Source organism: Apis dorsata, unplaced genomic scaffold (assembly GCF_000469605.1).
Source record: "Apis dorsata unplaced genomic scaffold, Apis dorsata 1.3 scaffold_935, whole genome shotgun sequence".
NCBI lineage: Eukaryota > Metazoa > Arthropoda > Insecta > Hymenoptera > Apidae > Apis > Apis dorsata.
Genome location: NW_006264045.1, coordinates 358684 through 368424, shown reverse-complemented (window position 1 = coordinate 368424; position 9741 = coordinate 358684). Strand labels below are relative to the sequence as shown.

Below are 9741 nucleotides of genomic sequence, written 5' to 3'. Positions count from 1 at the left end.
AAAAAAAAAAAAAAAAAAAGGAGGGAAAATAAAATGAGATCGAAAGAATGGAAAAAAAGGTTAGAGAAACGTATATATAATGATACAAGTGTTTTATATCTATTTGTACAGATATTGAAATATTGCGTTTAAAAGATTAATGAATATATATAGATTCTTTGATAAAGATTCTTATTTTTCTCTTTGATTTTTTCTTTTAAATAATTACGTATTTTGTTACTTAAATTTCACACCACCTCCTTTTTTCTTTGATTCTTTCATATAATTGATATTTATACGATTAGGAAATATATTCTTATAAAAATTAAATATTTAATTTGATTCAACTGAAAAAAAACAAAAAATCGGGACTTAAAAATTAATGGAAAAAAAAATAATAAAATAAATAAATATTAATGAAAAAAAATTAAAAATTTTAAGAAATTAAAGAAATTACGACAGCGCTGGAAGAATTATTAATTTAAAATTATAATGAACCAAAACAATTAGTATGTTATTATAAATCAAATTTCTTGCATCCATTTTTTATTTGCTTATGATTTATAAAAATCGTCTTAAAACCCCTTAAGGTTTTATTATAAAAAAAAAAAAAAAAAGAAAAAAGAAAAAAGAAAAAAAATTGTCTTTCGTCATCGATTCACTGATCCTTTTGATCATTCGAATCGTACAGAATAAAAACAACGAGGAATAAGATACACGCGTGTATATGCGATAAAATCGTTCAATTTTAACACGAAATGAATGAGATAACATTAATGATCTCGTCCTGATTAATAAGATACGAAAATGCGACAATTAGTTTGATTCAAAGGACAAAAATCGAGTCCTAGATTCTCTGGAGGTCTTTGATAGAACGAATGAAAAGAAGAGGAGGACCGAAATGAGAGACCGAGCTGAAAATGCGAAAGGAAAAATGGCGTCGAAATTGAATTGGGTGAGAGTTCATCGAAAGATCATTCACGTGTTCCTGTTTCGAGGAATATTAGACAATTTCCCATCTCTTTAACAAATCGTCGAGATATAACGAGATATATATTCAAAAATGAAACTTGAATCCTGATTAAAATGGAAAGTAAAGTAATTTTAAGTATATCTAATAATTTTTAAGGACGAATAATTCCGTAATATTTGTGATTAAGAATATAAATTTAATAAATGTGTAATAGCATGAAAAAGGGGTGGATTTTACGTCTACGTGTATTAACAGAGAAATGCGTATCCTAAGATATAATTTACAAGTTTCAACGAAGTGGCGTATTTATGCGAGGAGGAGTGATATAACAATTAATAATCGTTGTTACTTTCTTTCCTTTTTAAACCATCATGAGATAAAGATATGAATATCAGTTGTACCAGTATTCAAATGGAAAATTTAATATAAAAAGTTTATTAAAGACTATGATTTATATATATATATATATATATATATACACGTTTCTTATTACAAGCGAATTAACGCTAATCGCACATGATGGTTTAATATTTCTTTTTTATTTGAATGAGACAAATTATCATATTTTTAAAACATAATAAAAAAAACTTTTCATAAACTATCGAAAATCATTAAAAAAAAAAACAATGATTTCTCAGCTATTTTTCATTTTCCTCGCATAGATGCGAAATTCATTAGTTCCTGAAAGAAAAAAAGATAAATATGTAATCGCAACTTTCGTCCAGTGTACGTCCAAGAAATCATAATCGATTAAAAACGTAATGTAAGTAAGTGGAAAATCTTATAGCATACGCGTTGAATCTCACCCAAGCCTGAATTTATTGTAACGATTTATAAAGAAACACGAGCAAGCCTTAATCATTTAGATATTTTATTCGTATTATTATGGTATTATTACGGTAATTAATTAAATCGCGAGAAAAAAGAGAGAGAAAAAGACGCGTTGATGGATAGAACGTGTATAATTTTCGCGACTGAATGATGGAAAAAATCTTCGAGACTAGCTTTTATCAATGACATACACATTTTTTATTCAGTATTTCAATTTATATTTTAACCACTTAACGCATGTATCCGTGATATTATTCGCAAACAGTTCTTTTATATTAACCATTAATTTTTATTCAAAAATTTAAAATGTTCACTTTTAATTGCTTTTTATTATAAAAAAAAAATTATAAATTTTTGCGTTAAAAGGTTAAATTTAATCACTTATCGTTCATTTTAAAATTTCCTAAAATTCCTTTTCCATTTTTAAAAAAAAATTATATGATATTTAATGAAAAATTTAGAAGAAAAGTGTAGTACAAATGTAATACAAATATTATTAATATTAAGTACTATTAATGTAAAATAAGTCTGTGAATAAGATTAAATTTTGATAGGAATACCACATCAAAAATTTGGAAATTCATCACAAAATTCATAATGCATCACTTATATTTATTTTTATATCATTTATTTAAAAAATACATTTGTACCACTTTTCTACTAAACTTCACAAATACTACAATTATTTATAAAAAAATTTTATCAAAAGATCAAAATTAAAATATTCAAAATTTATATAGATTTTTAATAAAAAAAAAAAATATATTTGTATCACTTTTTAACAAAAGAAAATAATATTTTGTCTTAATGTCTTCAATTACCAATTGTATAATTAATGTGGTAATTAAATAACCGAAGAAAAAGAATTGAACGAAAAACGAATTTTTTTGTGTAAAAGAAGAAAGAAAAAAATCGAAGAAAAATGTTCATTCAAAAAGTCGCGCAAATTACTAGTGTTAGCTGATATCGAGCAGACTGATCGCAGATATATTTGATAAGCTGTACAAACGCGATGTTCTTAATTAGGTTAAGTTATATAAATAACAGAGATCCCATGTTAAAAATTTTCATGAATTTAGAACACTAGAAGTAAGCTTTGTAGAAAGATCATCTAGAGCATACCAATCGATCAATCATATGATATTGTTTATAATCTATTCATATGAAATATAAATTTCGAAATAGCTGCACACCTGTCTAAACGAAATTGTAAATATAATGTATTAATATTAACAAGAATATCAAAGTCTAAGTCAATTGTATATTCGATTAAAATCTTCGTTTAGATAAGTTTCTCAGCAAAATTATAATTAAATAACTAACATCGGACTTCAAACGTCGATACTTAACCTTACATGGTGACGTCAAAACAGCGCCGTACGATTGTGAATATTTCTTCTTAAATTCAATTATTCTTTGTGATTATTGTATTAATTTTTGAATTAAACAAAGAAATCTATAAAAATTATGTTCATTTTATTGAATTTTTATTTATTATTTTTTATTCTAATTGATATTTTCATAAATTTTTGACGAACTTTCTGACATAACTATTGTTTGATAAAATTTTTTAATACACTGCTGTAAACTTGAAAACAATAAAGGACTAGTAATTTAATGTCATAATGCCAAATATTATTTTATTTAAAATGAAAACTTAAAATTTTTTTTGTCGTTAAAAGATTTTCAAGTCTAAATTTTATTTACATTATAATTTACAATCTAAAATTAAGATTTTAATTTCAAGAAATAAATGAATTCAGATTCTAAACCATTATTGAGTGGTATAAAAAATTTGGATATTGATTTAATAATAATAAAATGAGAATAATATTAAAATAATATTAACATTAAAATAATTTTCAAAATTCTTAAATCGATATTAGCGATATTGGAAAGTAACGTCACCAGTTTGAGGTTAAGTTTAATAATGTATAATTATGAAAAATAAAATTTGTTTCTATATCGAAACTATTTGCTCGTGAAATTAAATTTCGGACAAATAAATCATTATGAATAATCATTAAAAAATAATCATCAAAAAATAATCGATATTTGCATATCGATTCTAAAGTCTTGTAATCAATCTTTCGTTTAATTTCTTCGACGCTTAAAAAGCTCGGTAGGATCTCTCGCTCTCCTCCGCAGCGCCATCAAGATTGAGAACTCTCTCATACGAATTTTGATCGCAAGAAAATATCTCCACGGCCACGTTTTCTTCTACCTTGTATGTACTTTTTTTGATACTAAACAGTAAAATACCAGGCGCTCCCTTAGAATTCTTGTGTATCTTGAAGAAAGCATACATAATACAATGAAATAATGAAATAAAAGATGTAAGATACATCTTTATGATATGAATTATCTCGTGTCGGTAGACGTGATTAACACTTTCAGGACGATGTGATATTTGTTGGATGTGACCATTTAGGTAAGAATAGTGGAATCATAATATTATTTTATCATTTTTGAAAAAGAAAATCGTGTATGTATATTAAATAGAATGAAAATATTAAAAAATTCAAAAATTAACCCTTTCGGTCAAAGATCGACATATTTCTAGATAACCAACATTGTATTGCTATTAACATTGTATTCGATGTTAATGAAAATTTTTCATATTGTAAAACAAAAATAAATAGATACACATATTCTCTAGAAATAATCGAACTGAAAATCTTTATGATGTCATCAAAGGGTTGATAATTTTCGTAGAATCAAATCATTTAATGCCATCCTGATCGTGTTAAGTAATAATTAAACAAATATAAATGAAAAAAAATCTAAGAAATAATCAGGTGATAATACGAGAGGAATAATAATAACGAGAGCGCAAAAGATTAATTAATCAAAAGAATGACAGTGAAAGACAATCGAGGAAAAACGAGATTGTAACCACCGATATAATTCGATGAGGTAATATTGATTCACGATTTAGCTCGATGAAAGCGAACGAATTTTGCGAAGAAAAAATAATACGTGATCCGTAGTATAAGTAGGGACGATTTGAACACAAAAATAAGACATTCGTGTCGATACTCCAACTTGTATGCTTGGATGAGTGGATGTTGTGTAATAGAAGAAACCGGGATTTCGGTGAAAAACTCGATCGAACTAAATTAATAGTTCATTTGAGTTGATCTTTGATGATTTAACAAATGATATTCAAGTCATGATTTTTTTAAAATTTTGCATTCTTGTAAAATTTTTTAAATGTATTTAAAAAATATATATGTAGATATCTTTTCTACAGAGATATGATTTAATTTCTTTTGAATTTTGTTTTATTTTATTTAGAAATTTTTAGATGTATTCAATATAATTAAATAAAAATTAAATAGAATCTTTTATACAAAATATTTAAGTGTAGAAATTGTAATTTTTATTTGCAAAAAGATGGCCTAAGAATTTTTTACATGATAAAGATGGATGCATTTAATTTTGATATTTTATATAAATTTTTATTTTTTATTTTTTATTTAGTATCAAAATAATTTAATAATTAATCCAATAATCCATAATTAGACCAAAGAATAATTCTCATGACTGCACTACTTTGAGAAATTTAAATTGAAATTATTCGAGAAAGAACAGACGATAATTTATCTGTTAATTAACTAAAATTTCAATCCAGATTGTATTTAATAATAAAAAATACAATGTAATTCTTATGAAAATTAATTGAAAAAATTTTAATTGAAAAAATTCAAGATTAATTAAAAATAAAATGAATAGAGAATATTTATTGCAATCGATTTATTAAAATTTAAATTGAGATTATATTCAAAAATAGAATAAAAATAGTTCTTTCACTAATTAGAAAATATTTTTTTATCAATATTATTTGAAAATAAAAAAATATAAAATATAATTTTTGTTGTTGCACAAAAGAAGAATAATAATCCGATTTTATATACAGGAAAATAAAAAAGAAGATAGAAAATAACGCGCATCCTTCGTTTATTTTATTGCTTTTCTTTCGAATTACGATAATAAGCTAGTTTTTTCAATAGAAATAATATATTCAATGTTGAACAATGTTGAATTTCGATTTTAACGAAATAGTCGATCGCAAAGAAGATACTCGCGAAATCCCGGCTCGCGCCACGATCCTTGTGTGTTTTAAATAATTGCGCAGATTTTATTCAATAAGATTAATTAGCGTTGCTTGATTCTCTCATGTCTAAATCATTTTCGAGGAATCATAATTCCTCGAAATTCATATGTTTTTTGCCTCATGATTTATAAAAGTAAAGAAAAAAAAGAGAATTAATACAAGATTAAATGTATATATACTCGATATTGAAAATAAAAAGAAAATATACCACGCATTTCATCGAAATATCGACAAAAGTCTCATTTATTTGTATAAAAATAAATTTCGATCTAGAAAGTTGCTGAAGTTTATCAAGCATTTTATATATATATATATATATATTTCATATTTTGAAGTATTTTGAGATAGTTTCGCGATATCGTGCTTTTTATTTAGAATTTCAATGAGAACAGGAGAGAAATTATTTAAAAATTCTCGGATAATCGGTATCGTAATTGTCTTCTTTTATTTTTTAAAATTTCGATTAAAAAATGCAAATCAAATTTATTATTGTAAATTATCTACAAACGAAGAAAAAGAAAAATTAATAATCGAGGCGAAAGAGCATCTAAAAAAAGAATTTAAAAAACAATTTTCAAGGATTCGAGACACGAGAGACATGCAACGCGCATTTTACCACTTACAATTAGCATCGAATCATTTAGTTTTCATTCCTTCGCTGAATCCTCGGTGATGCCAGATTTTCCCTCAATTTCTTTTTTTACCAGGCGATCAGCCGTTTTAACAACAACTTGAAAAATCGTTGCGAATAAACGATCGAACGAAAAAAAAAGAAAATACAGTCTTCTCGAATGTATTGTTCGGAAGAAGATTAACAAAATGAAAAAAAAAAAGCATAAAAGAAGAGAATTAAGAAGAATTTTTTTCTCGGATGTTTACACAATGAGGGAAAGAGTGTACGAAAGAAAGCATTTTTCAATCTGGCATCATTCGACGAGGAGATAGATCGAGGAAACACGGCGATTCTGCCCGTTTCCGGTCGCTGCTCCACTGTGAATAACCATCGTTCTGTCGCTCTTTCGAACGAGCATCGCCTAACTATGTATGAACAAGATGAAAAATTGCAAGGAAAAGAAGATTCGCGTGAAAAATCGATCGAATCTGTCCGTGTTCGCATATATATTATAGGAACGATTTTCTTTCTTTGAAAAATGTCCTTAAAGAACGCGATATTTCTCGCTGTTTCCAAAGAATGCGATATTTCTGGTTGTTTGTAAAAATATTAATTAACATAATAATTCGCATTACTTTTTTTGAAATATATATATATTTTTTTTCTTTAAAAGGAAAACGTTTTGATACATATATTTCACGCAGATCGTTATTGTAAATAGGTTTAAAATCATGTTTGATTCAATCCATTGAGAACGTTAATTTGTTGATTTCGATGTAATACGCAATAATAATTGTTTTTTCTTTTTTTTTTCCTTTTTTTATTTTTTCTTGAAAAAACAAAAGCGATAATATCGATAACGATTGTTTTTATGGAATGTACAATATATTATTTTTTAAACTATAAATTGTTTCATATTTCGTGAGAAAACAAAAATTTGTTATTCATATGATCGAATAAAAGTTCGGATCAGATGTTTTACGTTGTTTTAATTTAAAGATCTCGATGGGTTATTCGTTTTAACATTGAGTTTCTTTATACATGATATTGATATTGTTTATTTTGTTTGCGTGTTTTATTATGCGAATATAGACGTGGATTTTCTTTCCAAAATAATAAAACACATAATTTGATTTTATTTTAAATTAATTAATAATTAATGAAAAAAAGAATCAAAAAGGAAAAATATTAAATATAAATAGAGACAAATGAAAAATTAATGAAGAAACCTAATTGAATTTTACGATAATGATATCAATATAAATCGATTAATAAAGAAGAAAAAAGGCGCAAGGAAAAAAATAAAACATGAAAAATATAAAAAAAGGATTGTGTAAACAAAATAAAAATAAATATTTGAATTCAATAACCGATTTAAATGGAAAAATTAATAATTCGAAATTTTAAAGTATGCAATGTAAATGTTCAATTTTTCATGGTCCGTTTCCATTTTTACGTAATGGAAGCCTGATTTAATAAATTTTCTCGTAACCGAGGTAACAGAAATGCAAATAATATTTTTAATAGCAATATTGCATGCAACATAATCTGAAACAGAAATCTTTTTTAACCTATTTAAAAAGAGAGAGAATTTGATTATACATATTATAATGGATTGAACACTCTTTCAAAATTTATTTCTATGTTACATTTCTATGTTTCATTCTTTCGCTGTAAAATATGCGATCTAATCTGACTACCGATTTAAATTTCTCAAAAATCGCAATTGTACGATTCAATAAACGATTTTCATGATAACAAAATTCCATAAAGTCATCAATCATTCAACATACTATTAATTACAATATTTAAATTAAATAAAAATATTTCAATACTTTTATCATTATAATATAAAAAACTAAATGTATTATAAATTAAAAAATTTTATTAAAAATTATTAAAATTTATTAACTATTAATATATTTTTTCTAAATTATTATATAATTTTATAGATTTTTTAAATTTATAAAATTTTTTAATGCATTTAAAAAATAATATCGATTTGAACATTAACATTGTGAAATTTATATAAATTTTCTTTTCAAATCTTCAAACAAAGATAACTAATGGTATAAAATTCGATGTCTGTTCAGATTATGAAGAATGCACGAATGAAAGGATGAGAGAAAGCAAGAATTGATAACTAAAATCATGAGATTATGGTGGAAACCAAGATTTAATATTAACAGACTAAAGTTAACATTAGATCGAAAGTACTTACGATTCTTCATCAATATATCGAGATCGTCGACTTCCGTTATGAATGACGATCTATTCTTTTTTTCTCTCTTCTTAGATGATACTCCGTTTTTTTTTCAGAAGAAAAATGATTATTTTTCCTTGAAACATGGCAATTCGATTTCAAAATGGCTGATTATTTAAACTGTACAATTTGTTTCTCGAATATACATGTTAGACAAGAATAAGAAAGAAAGAAAAAGAAGAAAGAAAAATATACATATAAAGAATAACGAGATAAAGATTGATGGAGAAAGAAGCGAGACAACGACACACGCACATGCGAGGCGTATGGAAATTAGTATACATGATTGCTATTGTTAATAGATCATCGATAATTCTCAATAGTAATAAAAAATTATGATGATAATTAAATAAGGAAGTTTAATATTACCCGTTTGTATGATAAGGAGAAAATTTACAAAAAAAGATATATATATATAAATGGAAAAAATAAGCGACAGGAATGAAAGAGAGAGAGAGAAAGAGAAAGAAATATTATATATCTATATACATGTAATATTTATATGTAAAATATAAATATTGTATGTGCATAGATGATATAAGTAATGTAGAACGTGTGTAAGAGAGAAAGAGAGAGCTATTTTATAAGATGAGTTCGAAGAATGCGTGAGTGGGCGGCGATTAATTTCTTTTTTTATTTCTCTGACTTGCCCATGAATATATATCCCATATGTAAGAAATGTTATAAGGATTACCTATAAAACATGAAAATAAATATCATGTAAACACCGAGAATATATTTGTGTCTTTTTAATAACCATCAATCTTTCCTCTCCATTTAATCAATAAATTAATTAATTAACAATGTCATATATTAATAAATCATAATTTCTATAAAAAAAGTTTATATATATTATATTATATAAATATATATATATTATGTATATTATTTATATATATATTATGTATTCGTATTTTATTTCATTCACAACGATATTTATATTTCATTATCTCGATATATTATCT

General features: G+C 24.8%; 1 long non-coding RNA gene across 1 annotated transcript in view; it reads right to left on the bottom strand.

The window, feature by feature from the left end:
* Nucleotides 1-803: 803 nt before the first annotated feature.
* Nucleotides 804-9741, bottom strand: part of LOC116186571 — a 20897-nt gene continuing 11959 nt past the window's right edge. Inside the window, exon 2 of the long non-coding RNA XR_004151589.1 lies at nucleotides 804-1309. This is a non-coding gene — a long non-coding RNA (uncharacterized LOC116186571). The remainder of the gene's footprint in view (nucleotides 1310-9741) is intronic.